The sequence below is a fragment of the Pseudorca crassidens genome, chromosome 21, assembly GCF_039906515.1.
Source record: "Pseudorca crassidens isolate mPseCra1 chromosome 21, mPseCra1.hap1, whole genome shotgun sequence".
Classification (NCBI taxonomy): Eukaryota; Metazoa; Chordata; class Mammalia; order Artiodactyla; family Delphinidae; genus Pseudorca; species Pseudorca crassidens.
In genome coordinates this window covers 13770904-13789179 of record NC_090316.1, presented here as the reverse complement: position 1 = coordinate 13789179, position 18276 = coordinate 13770904, and the positions used below count along the sequence as shown (strand labels likewise).

Here is an 18276-nt window from a genome sequence, read left to right as displayed (position 1 = left end):
TTTATATAACCAGTGCTCTATTGAAGTTTTAAATAGAATTCTTTGTTTAACTAAAAGTATTAGTATCAGCTATAATTATTTCATATTGGATAGTAAACATCTGTGAACCCTTTTGGGTTTGTATTTTATTTACTGAATTTTCTGGAATCTTTGGACCATTCCAGTTGGCACATTTAGATCATAATTTTTGGCTAAGACAAAGTGTGAACGCTTTAAAATGTCCATGAAAGCAGCCTCTAGAGCAGCTTCTCTTGGCAAAGCACAGAGCAGAACCAAGCCAACAGAGGCCACGCGGTGTCAGTACCCTTTCTGTAGGTGTTTCAGAAGAACGCTGTAATTCATATTTGGAATGTGAGAGTTAGTAGTTTGGCAAAAATGAATAACACAAACAGGTCCTGGTCTGATGATCATACATTACAAAAAATTTTGGATTCATATTTGCAAACATTTATGAATTTCAGGATTTTTGAAAATTGATATCTAGCCTGTGAAATGAGGCAAAACAGTTTCAAAAGCAAGGTTTAGGATTACTAAGAAATTTCTGATACTATTTTGCGACAAGATTGATGAAAGAAACTTTTTGAAAAAGAAATATAGAAGAAAGGAAGATCACCTTGAAAATAATACAAATGTGCCACACGTTTAATACCTTTTCTCCTAAAAGCTAAAGCTGCTTCCTTAGATATCATCAGGTTATATGTCACTGTAGTCACGGAAGAAAGATTAGGGAAGGAATCACAGACATCTGTGGGCTCCCCATTTTCCTCCAGGCAGAAAGGAGGGACGACTAATATTTATTGCTCAAATTTCTTAGATGAGTCACCTGTCATACACTGTCTACTATAATCTTCAGAACAACAGTGTGAGGGAGCTGTTATTCGACCTGAGATTCAGTGATATTAGGAGTTTGAACAAGGCCATATAAGCTATTAAGTGACAAAGTCAGGATTTGATCCCAGATCTACCTTTTGCCAAATCCTGTGCTTATTTCTCCAGAAGGAAGGTTTTTCCCACTGTAGGGTATTGTGTGCGTATGTATGTGTGTGCATGTACGCACATGTGCATGTCTGGAGAGTTGCTCCAAGATTCACAAACACCTACATCCTAACATAAAGAAAAAAATCCGCATAGCCTGCATTTGTTTTGAAGAGGAAAGGAAATGCATTTTCATGTGAGCGTGAGCCCACTACTTTGTACTCTCCAAATACTCTATTTGCAAAAATTGATGGGGGTTGGAGGCCTGACTAAGAATTTGACCTTTGACGACTTAGAGACAACCACATTTAAAAAATGTGTGCTCTTTGGTTGGTTGTCACTGGAACTGGAAAAAAAGAGAATAAAGTTCTCATGAGAGGAGGGTCTTAGCAGAATGGAAGCAAAGTCTAAGTGAGGATGGATTTGTTATGAAGAGATTTCTGTGGTCGGGACTGGAGGTGAATTGTTTGGAACAGTAAAGTCTGACGTAAAATTTGAAGTTGTTCCCTGTTCTATGTTATAATTATTATTTTTTATCAGTAAGTCTTCAGGTAAAATTTTACATGTAATTTCCTTGGGTTGGTTCTAACATGGGTAATGAGGGAAGGGGTGATGTCTCAGGTGGGGTAAAATAGTGAGGAAAGGGGAGGTAGCAACCACAGAAGGTTAGGCGGTGAGTAGCATCCCAAGTATGCGGCAGCTGTAGTTTAAAGGGGGAGGTGGGAGAGATTTTGCTTCTCCTCCAGCTTCCATTCTGCTCTGCCCTGAGAATCGTCAGCAACAGTAGGACACTGGACTTACCGTAGTGGGTGAAATGGGGATTTCACCATTTTCAATCCCCTGAAATAGGGATTGAACCTAAAGGAACCTAAAGCAGATTCTGTGAAGGAGGCTAGAAGATTTAGGGACACTTATTTATTTTTAATTTTTATTTTATATTGGAGTAGAGTTGATTAACAATGTTGTGTTAGTTTCAGGTGTCCGGGCAAAGTGACTCAGTTATACATATACATGTATCTTTTCCCATTTAGCTTGTTACAGAATATTGAGCAGAGTTCCCTGTGCTCTGCAGTAGGTCCTCGCTGGTTATCCATTTTAAGTATAGTAGTGTGTGTATGTCAGTCCCAAACTCCCAATTTGTCCCTCCTCCCAACCAGGGACATTTGATTTAAATGACTTTCATCCTTGTTGGGCTTTCTTGTTTTGCCATTTGGGGCAGTTATAAGTTGCCTCACAAAAATATTCCTGAAGTTACTCTCAATATCTCTGAAGTGATAACTGACTACATTGTCAAGTTGACAACTTGTGTCCTTACAGAGAGAGAAACTGCTGCTGGGTTGCTTTCTTGGCTTCCTTTCCTTGGTTTTCTTTCTCTCTTTCTTCTTTTCCTTTTTTATATGTGGGGGGGTTATGTGTGCGGATGGGTCGAATTCCTTACACATAGCAAGTGGCTTTCTCTCCAGGTGTTTAAAGTTCACACTGAACATGTTGTAGGTTTTTGAAACAATCTCATGGATATAAGAAGACTGAGAAATTGAGGCACAAGGAGAGTAACGTGTTGTAGCAGAATATGGAGCATATCCACAACAGCACGAGGTAAAGTGACCTGTGATATTTTTATAGGTTATAGAAGCTGTCATTGGCATTGCTTCCATGTAATTTTTTTCTGAAGTTATTGATGGAAATGGGGAGAACATAACAAGATTAAAGAAAATTTTTATTTTACTCTTAGTTAAATTCAAATAATACTAACCCATTTTTTTTTTTAATAAATTTATTTATTTATTTTATTTATTTTTGGCTGCATTGGGTCTTCACTGGTGCACACAGGCTTTCTCTAGTTGTGGTGAGCCGGGCTACTCTTCATTATGGTGCGCGGGCTTCCCATTGCGGTGGCTTCTCTTGCTGTGGAGCACGGGCTCTGGAGCACGGGCCCTAGAGCATGCAGGCTTCAGTAGTTGTGGCTCATGGGCTCTAGAGCGCAGGCTCAGTAGTTGTGGTGCATGGGCTTAGTTGCTCTGCGGTGTGTGGGACCTTCCCGGATCAGGGATTGAACCCGTGTCCCCTGCATTGGCAGGCGGATTCTTAACCACTATGCCACCAGGGGAGTCCCAGTACAACCCCATTTTAAGAGAGGTAATTTAAAATGTCCATTTTTTAAATGTAATGCTTCAGTTGTCTATTTCTTTGAGCCTCCTTAAGTCAAGTCCTGGTATTAAAATTTTTTAACTAGATAATTACCTTTCCTTTGTGTGGGAGGAGTCTCTCCTCTTCCCAAGAACAAAGTCATCTTAGCTATTATTTTTCCTTCATAAAGTCTCCTCTGGGACTGTCATTTATGATTCTCAATTTAAGCAACCTTTTCTCAATGTCTGCAACTTAAGTACATAATACTTTATATTGTTTTTCTGGCTTATTTAAGTAAATTACTGCAGTTGTTCCCTTGTCCACCCATTCATTAAAAACTGATGTGATATACAAAACTATTTGAATATTTAGACTTTTAATCTTCCTAATGTAAGTCAAATATTAATATATCCTTACATACCTCCATTAAGAGACAGCTGTGTCACGGATAAGAGCATGGACTTTGAGATGAATGCCTGGGTTTGGACCCAAGCTCCATCACTTACCAGCTGTGTGAAACTGATCAGGTTCCTTAATCTCTCAGTGTGTGGTAACCTCATCTGAAAAATGGCAATTAAATAGCATGTCCCTTTTCTTGTTCTTGTGAGAATTAAATGAGCTGATACATGTAGAGCAATTAGAATAGTGCATGGGACACCGTTACTATTTAAGTTTGGCAAATAAGTTTTAAAACCAAACTCAAGCAAATTTATCCCATGGTATTTAATATTTTTGACATTAGAAAGGACACTAAGAAGCAATTTAACTTAATAGTTAACAGCAAAATATCATGCTAAAGTCATCTCTATTTAATGCAGTGGTATGTAGATTTAAATCATACTTGATGTTGCTGCATTATCCCAATTGTTGTAGGAAATGGTTTAATTAAAACATTTTTCCTCTGGCAGTATAAAAAGATATGAATAATAAAATCCTGAACGTATAAGTATATAGGCATCATTATCATAGCATCTATTTTATTGTTTATAATTTTACTAATTCTAAGCCTTTTTTAAAAAACAAATTTCTAAGATAATTAAATATATTTATCCTTATTGCCAATCTTAAGAATTTTCTCTTCAGTTGAATTCATTTTAACAATAAGGAAAACCAATAGGGCACTTTTGCCTATACATGTCATTAACCCATTTTTTTTTTTTTTATACCTGCTTCATCCTGGTGAATTTCTTCCCCATTTTTATTGGGCTCAAATCCCTGAATTATAGTCTGTGATTTTTTGGTCATTCTGAATCTCCAAAATTTATTGCATTTTCTACTCCTCTTATCACCCTCCTTGAGGCATCTGTGAGGTGAAAATGGGAGGAAGAGTTACCTCACAAAAATGGAAACTGATTTGAGAAACTTTAAGTAACATGCTAAACTACCCTAGGATTGAGGGTTGAGAAAAAACAGAGAGTAGATTCTGGTTAAAGTTTCATCTGTTCATAGGATAGCCTTGTTCTCATATATGGAGGACACATTCTAGGGTCATCCCATGATTTCCAACTCTTGATATTCACCAGGTGTACCAACTCTCCTCCCCTTTGAGTGTGGGCACAACCCATGACTTGTTTCTAACCAATAGAATATGGCAAAGGTGATGGAATGTATGTGATAATGTGCATGTGCGTTTGCAACACAAAATTGTGATGCCTCTCTTGTGAGGAGACTCACTCTCCGTCCTGTTCACTTTGAAGGAGCAAGCTGCTATGTTGTAAGAAGTCCACATGGCAAGAACCGTCGGCCCCCAGTCTGGCAACCCGCAAGGTACTGAATACCACTAACAGTCGTGTGAGCGAGGAAGTGGATCCTTCTCCATTCAAACTCCAGATGAGGCTACCAGGCTGACTCCTGGCTGTAGCCTTGCAGACTACCCAGCTAAGCTGTGCTCAGACTCCTGACCCACGGAAACTGTGAGATAATAAAAGTTGTTTTTTAAGGTACTAAGTTTATGGTAATAGATAAGTAAATGATGAATACCGATTTTGGTACCAGGAATGGGGTGTTGCCACAACAAATACCTAAAAATGTAAGAGTGACTTTGGAACTGAGCAGTGGGTGGAGCCTGGAAAATTTTTGAGGAGCATGGTATAGAAAGTGTCTGAAATCTATAGAGTGTTCAATAAATATTCACAGAAGTAAAGAAGAAAGGAAGAATGACAGGAAGGAAGGAAGGAAGGAAGGAAAGATTAAAAGAATAAAGGAAGGAAGGTTGGTTTGTACCTGTGTCAGACTAACTTGGTTTATTATACTAACTTGAGAGATTGGTATGTTGGTATTTGGGCAGTTTGATAAATTCAGAGGTGAGAACTGCTAGAGCTATTTCCTGAGACTGGACTTCTATAAGTGATTCTTATCACAGTATTAGAGAACACAGCAGTACTGGGACATCACGGACTTGAAGTCCATGTGCATTTTTTCCTGCTCAATCAAGTGTGTAACTGAAAGTAACCTATGCACTGCCCTTGGGGGCAGTTTTGAAGCCTACCTGTTGCATATGTTGTTGGAAACAAAAGTCAGCCAGACCCTTTTACATTTTCAGATGTTCCATGTTATCTTGTTTTCTTTAAACAGCTTTCTTGAGGTGTAATTTATATAGCATAAATTTACTTGTTTAAACTGCATAATTTAATGATTTTTTTAGTAAATGTATAGACGTAAACAACCATCATTATAATTCCCTTTCAGATTATTTCCAACGCCCCATAAACATCCCTTGTGCCCATTTGCACTCAACCCTTGTCATTCTCACCTTCTGCTCCAGACAGCCACTCACTGATCTACTTCCTGTCTCACAGATTTCCCTTTTCTGTGCATTTCTTGTAAATAGAATCAGGTAATATATGGTCTTTTGCACATGGCTTTTTTCACTTAGCATAGTATTTTTGAGGCTTATCCGCATTGTAGCATGTATCAGCACTTCATTCCTCTTTATTGCTGAGTAACATGCTCTTGTATGGATAGAGCCCATTTTGTTTGACAGTTCACTAGTTGACGGACTGGATTGTTTCCACTTTCTGTTTAATAAAAATAATGCTGCCATGAATATTCACACGCAAGTGTTTGTGTGGAAATATATTTTTATTTATCTTGGGTAAATTGCTAGGGGTATAATTTCAGGGTCATAACTTTTGTCATGTTAACTTCAGGACAAGACTTTGAAAAAAAAATTTTACGGCCTGACAATGCTCTTCATAAATAGTATTTATTAAAGCTCTATTTATTTGATTTGTGTGTTTAAAGAAAAAAATGTGTAGGATGGGTTGCTTATTTTATTTTATATAATAAGGAATATTGCAAATATAAAAGAAAAGCACACCTTTAAATTTAAGGGACATGTATTACCAACTCTCCTCCATTGCTGTATAAAGTACAGCTCTAGGTATTGAACACTTAATGACTCCCAACATGATTTACTTACAGGAATACTTGAACCCACGTTAAATGAAACTAAGTCCTTAAAATTAAAGTTTATGGATCTAATTATCATACACCTTAAGGAAGTAAAAATAAGAAGTCATTTTATATGCTTAATTGTATAACATCTCTCAAGGGCAGAAACATAAAACTAATCATCATATACTGATGTACAAATAGACAATTGATAGCAAATAAAATAAGAAACTATGCTCAGGAAAGATCCATTGCTTTTCTTATAATGAACTGCAATTGTCTTCGCATTTTCATTGGCCAGGTGAACAATTCATTGATCTGAATAAGGAGAATCATGAGCATAACTGGGTTTTCAGAAAAATGAAAACAAAAACAAAACACCCTACAGGTTTTATCATGTTAATAAAGTTCTCTAGAAATTAAGTTCAAAATATCCAGAATGGCTTTCAACTCATATGCTGGGTGTATGACACTTCTTATCACTCTAACATTTATTTACTTATGTGTGGAATTCTAGAACAAAATCTTTTAGTGAGGATTAAAAGTGTAGTTTTCAGGATGAATATAAAAAAGAAAGTAGACATGTATTTAGCTTGCCATCCTCCTAGAGTGGAATAGATTAAAAATGGCACATGATTTAAGAAGGATTGGCATAAATTAAGGAATGACGGGGATTCTTTTTTTTAAAATTTAATTAATTAATTTATTTATTTAAGTTTTGGCTGCGTTGGGTCTTCGTTGCTGCACATGGGCTTTCTCTAGTTGCGGCGAGCGGGGGCTACTCTTGGTTGCGGGGCGCGGGCTTCTCACTGCGGTGGCTTGTCTTGTTGTGGAGCACGGGCTCTAGGCACACGGGCTTTCAGTAGTTGTGGCATGCAGGTTCAGTAGTTGTGGCGCATGGGCTCAGTTGCTCCGCGGCATGCGGGATCTTTCTGGACCACGGATCAAACCCGTGTCCCCTGCATTGGCAGGAGGATTCTTAACCACTGTGCCACCAGGGAAGTCCCAGGAATGACAGATTCTTGATGGGTCCCAGGGAAGGTATACAAGGTTGTTGGTGTACATTCCTAAATGCTTTCGTTTGGTTATATTGGAGGGCAGCCATATTATCCCTGGAGCCTTCTTCTGGGTACCACTGTCAAAGAGAGAACGATGAGCAGCCAAAGCTGGGGGTGCAGCTCAGTGTGGTGTTTCTTATGTTCTAAACTTCAGGTATGACAGACCAGAAGTAAGTAGGTCACAATTCTTTACAATTCCAAGCGTTTAACAAAGTCACCTCATTTTTTTTGATGTCCAGATGTTATATACACATTTTTCAATGGCAGGAAGCTTTAAAAACATTATACGTACACATAATGGATTACATGAGTATCTAAATTAGGACACAAAATTGGGGGAATTTGGCTTCCCTGGTCGCGCAGTGGTTGAGAGTCCACCTGCCAATGCAGGGGATGCGGGTTCGTGCCCTGGTCCGGGAAGATCCCACATGCCGCGGAGCGGCTGGGCCCGTGAGCCATGGCTGCTGAGCCTGTGCGTCCGGAGCCTGTGCTCTGCAACGGGAGAGGCCACAACAGTGAGAGGCCCGCATATAGCAAAAAAAAAAAAAAAAAATTGGGGGAATTTATAAGTCAATTTCTGCCTGGAAAAACTAACTGGCAACACTGGGTAGCAATGCTTTTTGGGAAATTACCATGTGCTAAGCATTGTTCTAACTGCTTTATATGTATTAATACATTTAATCTTCATAATAATTCTACGAGGTAGGTATAATTATGATCCTCCCCATTTATTAGGTGAGGCAACTGAGGCACAGGAAGTTAGGTTAATGGCTCGTTTACCTGATGGCAACATCACACAGCTAGGAAGTGCTGAAGTCAAGATTTGATCTCAGATACTCTGGCTCCAGAGCCCACGTTCAGAACCAGTATGCCATATCATTCTCTTTAATAATTATGTAGGGACTTGCCTGGCGGTGCAGTGGTTAGGACTCTGTGCTTCCACGCAGGGGGCATGGGTTTGATCCCTGGTCGGGGAGCTAAGATCTCTCATGCTGCGCAGCACGGCCGAAAAGAAAATTATTCAGTCATTTATTCATATGAAGTAATATATACCCAGCTGATAATCGGCTTGTTTTCTAAACTATGTACTTCAATAAAATCTTTAAGATTTGCCCATTTTTTATTGAGAATTTGTAATCACTTGAAAAGAAATTTAATGAAGTTTAATACTATTAATAACTATTTGGAGAAGAAACTATTTTGTAACTCTTTTGAAAATAGAAATCATGTTTCTGTTTAATATATCCTCTTAACCAAAAATAGTTTCTATAGTCATGATGGTTATTCTTTCTTTCACTAGTTCTGTCTCAGGGATCGTTGCTGGTGGATGTGCCTGGTTGAGAGTCAAGGACAAGTTTTAAGATGTTCTCCCTCTTAGGAGTCCACACCGCATTTGAATGACTCTATCCCATCAATGCCAAGATTGGATCAAAGAATTATTCATAAGATGTATAGTCAGGAAAATATCTTATTATATTTAGACAGATGGCCTTTTCAGACCTTGCTTTAAATTAAATATTTTGATATTGATGTTTAGGTATTTTAATGCCAAAATTTATTTTGATGAAAGAAGCATTCACTGAATGAAAAAGCGTACTGTATGTTTTTCAGATAACCAAGATGAGGTGGAAGGCTAGCAGTTGATACCACAAATGTACGGGACTGTGGCTTAGCTAAACGGAAGGCACTTGGGAGGGGAGTATATAGCAAACTTTGCTTTCATATGTCCAAGTTAATTTATAAAATAAAATTGCTGGGAGGAGATTTAGAAATTATTTCAGTAAACAGATTGTTTTTGAACACCCTCAAAATGGAGAAAAAGCAACTGTTTACCTCCAAATAATTGATATGCTAATTTTAGATAATTCTTTTCTAGGCATTAAACCAAATCTCATGAGAACCACTAGTATGAGGGTAGTTCTTTGATTAGTTTGAATTTTCTCAGGCACTTGTAATTTTTTCAAAGATTGTATTTCTCTGAAAATATCCTATAATTTAAGATTTCCACCCTTCCTGGCTATTCTTTCCTTGGTTACTCCAAGAGGCTACTCTCAAGTAGTGCCCTAATTTACAGGGTGCATATTTTGTATTCCTGTCCGTAATTCTGTGAAAATAAAGCAATTGTTCAATGAGTAGTAATAAGAATGCAAAATTTTTTTCCCCTTGAAGCATTAACATAATTTAAGGTACATTCAGTAAAACTAAAGCAGCCAATAAGGAATATAATTCTTATTTACATTTCGAAATGATGGTAGCAAAGTGCTTTGTTACCTGTTTTGTAAATGCAAACTCCACATTGATTTAAACAATGTGGGCAATATAAGCTACTCAATTTTTAGTTTTTATTGCTGAAATCATAGTTCTTTGGTTAGGTGAAAAATAGGAGTTGAATATTTGTTTCCCCCCCTAAATTCCTGGGTTGAAGCCCTAATACCAACGTAATGGTATTTGGAGATGGAGCCTCTGGGAAGAAGTTAGATCATGCGGGTAGAGCCCTCATGATGGGATTAACACTTTTTTAGATGGGACACTAAAGAGTTTGCTTTTGTCTTTTTCTCTCTCTGTCCACCATGTAAGGGTCCAAGGAGAAGATGGCTGTCTGCAAACCAGGAATCCAACCATGTTGGCACCCTGATCTTGGACTTCCAGCCTCCAGAATTGTGAGAAATAAATTTCTATTGTTTAAGCCACCCAGTCTATGGTATTTGTTATAGCAGCCTGAGCAGACTAAGATAATCAATCCATAAAGAAGGAAATATAATAATCTAACTTCTCCTGAACTCTATATAACATTAGCTGTTGACCTATATTAATATGTAGTGAAGATATATAAGCAGAATGTACAGTGCACAAGATATGCTTATACCAAGGTAAAATAGGTAATAATGTTTATCTTAAATTACATAGATTCATTCAGACTCTTGGTTTTATAATTTGGCCTGTTTGTTACTACACCTGTGAACTTCATGTGTATTTCAAGTTTTACAACATGTAAATGTAGACAGTTTATAATGGGATAGAGCTTAAATTGTGAGAAATACTCAATTATGGTAAAAGAAATACACCAGAAGTAATACTTTGGCTGTCTTTAAATTTTATTGGAATTAGATGTCAAGTAAGATAAGCTGTGCAAGAGAGAGCAGATGTGATGGGGTATGGAGTAAATCTTAGGTTCTACTGATCATTTCTTAGAAATCAAAATCAATTTAAGACATCAGTTTTCAATAGTATTCTTATGTATAAGTAAAACAGCGATACGTAATATCTGGTACAACAGAGATCCATGGCTTCTAGTCTCCTGAGACATCTGTCTTCATGAAAGAGACGAAGAGCACCAGCTCATGAGTTACGTAACCTTGAGACAATTTCCCATGTCTGCTTGCAGGTACGAATAAATGTCATAATACAGACCAACTATCATTTGTTATATACAAATATGTGGGTTTTTTTTTTTTTGACATTTTTCTGGATCTGATAACTACAGGTGACATTTCTGAGAAATGCAGTGTACTGAATTCAATGGAGAAAGTAGGAAAGTCTTATGTCTCCGTTAACTTGTGAGAAGTTTCATCATTCCAGTTCTCTCCAGACAGCCTGATGGTCTTTATTTTCCCTGAACTCACATGGTCTGTGACAGTCATTTGGCAATTAGTTGTGCATGGAGTTAAAATGTAGTCTGTGTACGTTTCAGGACACATGTAGGGCTAGATAGGGAGGTATTGTTGTTCTGGTTTCCTGGGAAACATACTCTGAGATGATGAGATTTGTGTGAAGGAAATGTATTTGGGAATGCTTTGGGGAGCAGTGGGAGTGAGGGAAGCAGAAAAAGGCAAAGGGAGAAGTTGTACTTCAATGCCGAGGCAGCAGTTTCTGCCGGTCCTTCAGGGAGGGGCCCACTTCGGGGAGGCAGCTCTCTGCCTGAGGGAGGTTTCCAGGGTGTTCGGAGCCAGCCCACCAGCGGTCAGTACTTCTGACAACTGATGAAACCAGAGCCTCGGTCCTGAAGCAGGGACCTGGGAGGTCACCACAGCATTCCCTGCAGGAGGTAACGGGACGCAAGGTGAACTGCAGAGCATCGAGAGTCAGATGGGCTGGCTTGAAACTGGTTTCTAGGCTATACCGGTTATGTCACCTTGGGCAAGGAACTTACTCTGCCCCTACTAAGGGGGGCTAAGAACAGTGTAGATGGCTCACTGGGTTATTGTGGAAATGGATGAGTAAACACATGTAAAGCATATAGCAGTTCCTGGAATACTGTGAGCACTCTGCAATTGGCAGGTATTATTATTAGAGGTTGCTATAAAACAATGAAACTATTTTTAAAACTAACTTACCCATATGAACATTTGTTCCTATATAGGTCAGAAGGGGCTAGTAATAAAAAAACTCCAGCAACTCTAGTTGCTTAAAATAACAAGGATTTATTTCTTGGCCATGCTACATTACGGGCTGGCTCTAGGACCCAAGCTGACAGAGCAGCCACTAGCTGGGTAATTGCCAGTGGTGCGGCAGAAAACAGAGGTAGCATTTTAAATGCTGACTCTTAAAACTTCCACCTGGGACTTCCCTGGTGGCGCAGTGGTTAAGAATCCACCCGCCAATGCAGGGGACACGGGTTGGAGCCCTGGTCCAGGAAGATCCCACATGCTGCAGAGCAAGTAAGCCCGTGCACCACAACTACTGAGCCTGCGCTCTAGAGCCTGCGAGCCACAACTAGTGAGGCCGTGTGCCACAACTGCTGAAGCCCGCGCGCCTAGAGCCCGTGCTCCGCGGCAAGAGAAGCCACTGCAATGAGAAGCCTGCGCACCGTAGCGAGGAGTGGCCCCCACTCGCTGCAACTAGAGAAAGCCCGCACGCAGCAATGAAGACCCAACGCAGCCAAATAAATAAATAAATTTATGAAAAAACCTTCCACCTAGAAGTGATATATGTCAATTCCACTCATATTTCACTGGTCAGAATTTACCACATGAATACATATAACTCCGAGGGGCGGGAAGGGAAGTATAAGCTACCCTTTGTCTGGAAGGAGAACCTGAATGACTCCATAACAGCCCTAATGACTATTAATGGTTTAATTTTTAAAACTACCTGGAATGATATACACTCAATAATAAGACAACTTTTCTTTTTTTTTTTTTTTTTTTTTTTTGCGGTACGCGGGCCTCTCACTGTTGTGGCCTCTCCCGTTGTGGAGCACAGGCTCCGGACGCACAGGCCCAGCGGCCATGGCTCACGGGCCCAGCCGCTCCGCGGCATGTGGGATCTTCCCGGACTGGGTCATGAACCCGTGTCCCCTGCATCGGCAGGCGGACTCTCAACCACTGCGCCACCAGGGAAGCCCCAAGACAACTTTTCTTGAACACTTATTATGTGCCAGGCACTGTGATAAAGAGCAATACTATGAAATAGACCCAATTAATATCCCAAATATTGTACATTAAAAAAGTACTGAGACTTAGTGTAACCCAATCAATACCATGAATCTACCTAGTGGTAAACGTGGACTCAAACTCAGGCCTGTCTGATTACAAAGCCCACACTGGTAACTACGACTCTATGTCCTCCCAAGAACTTCACTGACAGTAGTGTGATTCACAATATTTTCAAAACACATGCTCTGTTTTTTTTTAAAGGAATTTCTGTTGGAATCTATTATTTAGAGTGTCTTAATTTCCAAAATGTTATGAAGTCTCACATGTAGTAGAAGTCTTTTTTCCTGTTCCCGCGATGGTACTGGAAGGGTAAGCAAATGAGTCGAGTGTCCCTCTTCCATTGGGTAACTCGGACAGACTGATGGAGACTCTACCATCTTCCCCACGAGGCATCCAAGGGTATCTTCCCTCCAGCCAGCCAGCGGGATGCCCGTGGACCAGCCCTGGAAGTGACGCACGTACCTTCCATTGACCAGAAACCCATCACGGGGCTGTTCCTGACCACAAGGAATGCTGGGAAATGGAATTAGCTGCGTGCTGAGTGAGTCTTGCTCATGATACATTGACTGTGCTTTATATTTTCATGGGATTGAAGAGATCTTAAAATGGAGCAAATATATTTAAGGTTAGCAGGGCATAATCTCAAAGCTGCCTCATTGTTTGGTCTGCATTTCTCTCTTTTCAGTACTCCAGAGCAGTTGTCTTATTTGGGTGTATCCCACTTTCTTTTAGTGTCCTGCCTTTCTTAACATGTGTTGTAGTTTGCCTTTGTGCTAATGGAAAGGTTATAGTTACACTTATCTTTCCTTTAATTGCTCCGTAAGACTGTGTAATCTATTTATAGTATTAATGCAGGAGGATACAGAGGACACTCGGCTAATAAGTATACACAAGGCTGTAGTCTGACCTGGAGGAGGGTTTCACATGCTCTTGGGCCATCACTGCATGCTGCAGGGGCCCACCAGACCACCAGATAACTCTGGGGTCTGGTAGGAGGGCAACATCTTCAGTCTGATGCTCTAGATGGTCCCTTACAAACTATGATAAGAATTTTTAAGGGTCATACAGGGCACGTAATAGGAGAGCGAATTGCAGGACTGGAAGAGAATTCTGAAAGCTGTTGCAATGGATTGTGAGATTTAGCCCTTATTAACTCTTAGGAGCTTACCCCTTTAATCTGGGCAGGTGCTGTTGTATTACCTACTCCCATGATTAATCATAAATAAAGAGGCTTAAGATTGGGTTCTGTATTATCCCATCATTGTAGGGTGACCATCATTACTGGGAACATGAGGGGTCCAGTAACACATATAACTTTAAAAAAATTTTTAGATGCTTTCGCAGATATAATTTTAGTTGGATTCTGTCCACTAGGGAGGGTCAGGGTCTATGTTCCTCACATTCAACTTCGTATTTCTAGCCCAGTCCAGGGTTTGTATATTTTTTACGTGGAGCATGTATTAACAACAGCTCTAAAAGTTAACAAGGCAGGTATCTGCATCATTCTTTGTAGAAGAAAAAATGGTTTCAGCCAGATTATATGACTTCCCTTAGGTCACATAGTTGGTAATAACACAATGAATTTTTTAAAATATAAATTTATTTTATTTTTAATTTTTTTTGGCTGTGTTGTATCTTCGTTGCTGTGCGTGGCTTTCTCTAGTTGCGGTGCAGGGGCTTCTCATCATGGTGGCTTCTCTTGTTGCGGAGCATGGGCTCTAGGCGCGCGGGCTTAGTTGCTCTGTGGCATGTGGGATCTTCCCGGATGAGGGCTCGAACCCGTGTCCCTGGCATTGGCAGGCGTTCTTAACCACTGCACCACCAGGGAAGCCCAATACACTGGATTTTGAAGCAAGTTCTTCTGATTTATGTTTTGTTATTCTTTCCACCCAACTATGCTACTTATCACATTAAAAAAAATGTACTCAGGAGTATCAAATATTCATTCCTTGAGGATAAATTCTGGTTTTGGAAATAGCCAAAAGTAGTCTAGTATTAAATGTGGTGAATAGAGTTGGTTAGACAATGCTCTTTTGGATTAAAAGGATGAGGTATGTCTCATAAAATAACACATTTTTGAGACTTATAAACTGGCACGTAATACACATCCCTTAAATATTTGTCAGTTTTGAGAAAAATGCAAAAATCTTTTAAAACTCATATCTTGACTATGCAGCCATGCAACTTTTACCTATATTAAGATCAGAACCAGATCCAAGGAAATTGAAAACGGAAACTAGCTAAGAGCAAAAAGTGCAGAGTTCAAACGATGGCTGTGTTTAAAATCTGAACTTATTTTCAGTGATTTTTAAATAAAATCTAGTATGTATCACTCAGTTTGTGATTTGGCCTTTGAGAGGGGTTATGTATAAAGGTAGTGAGAGAATGAACAGTTACTCCTATCCACTGTGTGTTAGGTGATTTACTTCATTTAATCTTCAAATCAGTCTGTGAAACAAATATTTCCATTTTAAAGAAGAGGGAAAGGCTCATGGTTTTCAGTTACTGACCAAACATCACACAGCTAGTAGGAGGCAGAGCTAGAATTAGAATCCAGGTCCATCTGTTTCAAAGCCAAGGTCTTTCTTCCAAACAATGCTGTTTCTTTTCAAAGGGGTAAAAGAGGATGGAGGTATGGTGTATTGAATGGTGGTCCCCCCAATAATAGAACCTGTAAATGTGACCTTATTTGGAAAAAGGGTCTTTGCAGATGTAATTAAGAATTTCGAGATGAGAGCATCCTGGATTATCTGGAGGGGTCCTAAACCCAACAACAAGTGTCCTTATACGAGATACATATGGGAGATACTGATGGAGAGGAGAAGGCCATGTGAAAGTAGAGCAGAGATTAGAGCGGTACAGCCATGAGCAATGCTGACAGCCAGCCACCAGAAGCTGGACGGAGCAAGGAACAGATTGTCCCTAGAGCCTATGGCGGGACACTTTGATTTCAGACTTCTAGCGTCCAGAACTATGAGAGAATGAATTTCTTGTTTTCAGCTGCCAAACTTGTTGTAATTTGTTACAGCAGCCCTAGAAACCACTACAGGAGGTACGGGGAGGAACCTGCAAGGAGGATGGACACACTGATTCATTTAAGAGCAAAGAAGAAAGGCTGCTAACTTTGGAAACAAGTGGGCCTGGGGTTGAATCCCAGCTCCGCTGCTTATCTGCGTGTCCTGTAGAAGTAATTTAACCTCTCTAAGGTTTGGTTTCCTCAGCTGTAAAGTAGAAATTATAATGCATTTCTCATTGGATTTTAAGGATTTAATGGGAGTATATAAAGGACTTAGCATATATAAGAAATCAATTTACTTCCTTTTGTGGATCAGAAGAATATTTCATAGTGAAATAAAACATTATCCTTGACTTTGATTTTTTGTAAATGAAACAGACAATGCAATATAGTGTTATAAGGTCCATAATAGAGGTAAATATGAGACACAACAGTGGCACAAAAAAGGGAGTGACTGACTCAGGCTGGTTGAACCAGGGATGCTCTCAAAGGGGAAGACCCTTGAGCTGAGATTAAAAGATGAATAGGCTTATACTAGGTAAAAGATGTCCCCCAATCCAGAGACCCCCTATATTACCCTCTCCAAGGAATAAACCTACAGGATTATGTCTGTGGGGAGAAGAAGCAGGCATATAGGATCAAGGAGTCAGAGGGAGGAATCTGCAAAGCTGTTAAAAATTGATCTCCACCAAGGTCCATCACAATATTTCAGAACACTGGGGATAAAGAGAAGATCCCACAAGCCTTTGGCGGGTGCGGGCGGGGAACCAATCTTATAAAAAGGAACAGGAATTAGAATGGCCGCAGATTTCAGAAAAACAATGCTGACAAAGAACAATGGAGCAGTAACTTCTACATTCTAAGGGAAAATCACTTCCAACCGAGAAACCTATACTCGGCCAAATTGCCAATGAAGTGTAAGGACAGATTAATTTGCCAGTGAAGTATAAGGACCTTCTTAAAACATTTACTCCATTTCTTGGGAGGCTGCTGAAGGATGTATTCCATTAAAACAAAGGCGTGGACCAAGAAAAAGAGAGACATTGTATCTAAGAAACAGGAGATTCAACTCAGGAGAGAAGCAAGGTCCATTCATTGGATAGTAAATGGAATCTCCAGGTAAAAACTCTTCATCAGGCAACAAGAGTAACTGGCAGAGGTTAGAACAGGTTGGAATTATAGGAAGACAATTCTTTAAGAAGATGAAGCTGATAGAATAGCTAATGTAAATAAATGCAATGGGAGGGTGTTTAGACAGGTAAGGAAGGATTTGAGGTTGACTTAGGGGTAAGTACATAGAAAGTTAAACAAATGGGAAAAACTCCAAATAATTGTTTTACCTACCCTACTTCAGGGTAGGTAAAATTTTGAGCAGGGAAGGCATTTCAGTCATAGCTTATTACATGGCATAGTCCTGAATTACATACATAGGTATGATAATATAACCACTGAATATCAAAATTTTGTTTTAAGACTACTGGGGCATGAAGAGTGTGCTGCTTTTGGGGGGCTAGAAGGAGAAAAAAAAGCTAAATTCCTGTCTTCCATAGTTAATAGATAATGCCTAAAACTGAACAAAAAAAATCTAGCAATAGCTGTTCAAGCATGTTCTTGGGATAAAAAACAAGAGTCACTAAAAGAGCTGAAAATGAGCATTTTATGGACGGGGAAATGAGGAGTAGGGATATTTTGAGACTTAACAAATCTTATAGAAGTGGTATCATCTTGGACCATATGCATGCATCACTTTGATAAACAAAACTTGTAAAAAAAAAAATGTCTTCTGTTCAAGAGTTTCCAACCTCAAGAAATTTCTACTCACTCTGGTGAAAACTTCAAGAACCTCTACCATTCCTCCCCAAATTGTCATGAAACCATGGATGCTGACACTAAGCTCTTTGCTCTCGGATTCCTAGACCTTAGGGCAGTTTTAAGCATGGCTTCCATCTGAAGCCTGCTGGTGAATGGTGGAAAAGTAAGGCTATCCAGGTAACATTAGCCTGTAGCAGGGTTAAGCGTAACTAAATTTGGTCAAGCTGGGGGATAAAGACAATAGGAAGGTGGTTCTACTATCAACTAGCCTGTTACCAGAACTTTAGAATTTGAGGCAGAAATATAACAGAAAATGTTAGGGGAGATGGAAAAAGTAAAGATGTTAAGAACAGATGAGTGTAGAGCAGATTAACTTATTAGATCATGGAGAAGACATGAAGGAAGATCTTATTCTTCATTGGACCAAGAACTAATTTCAAGGGGAAGTTTGCTGCTTTAT

General features: G+C 39.4%; 1 long non-coding RNA gene across 1 annotated transcript in view; it reads right to left on the bottom strand.

The window, feature by feature from the left end:
* LOC137216126 (uncharacterized) overlaps positions 1-18276 on the bottom strand; it is a 78116-nt gene that overhangs the window by 51468 nt on the left and 8372 nt on the right. The window lies entirely within an intron of this gene.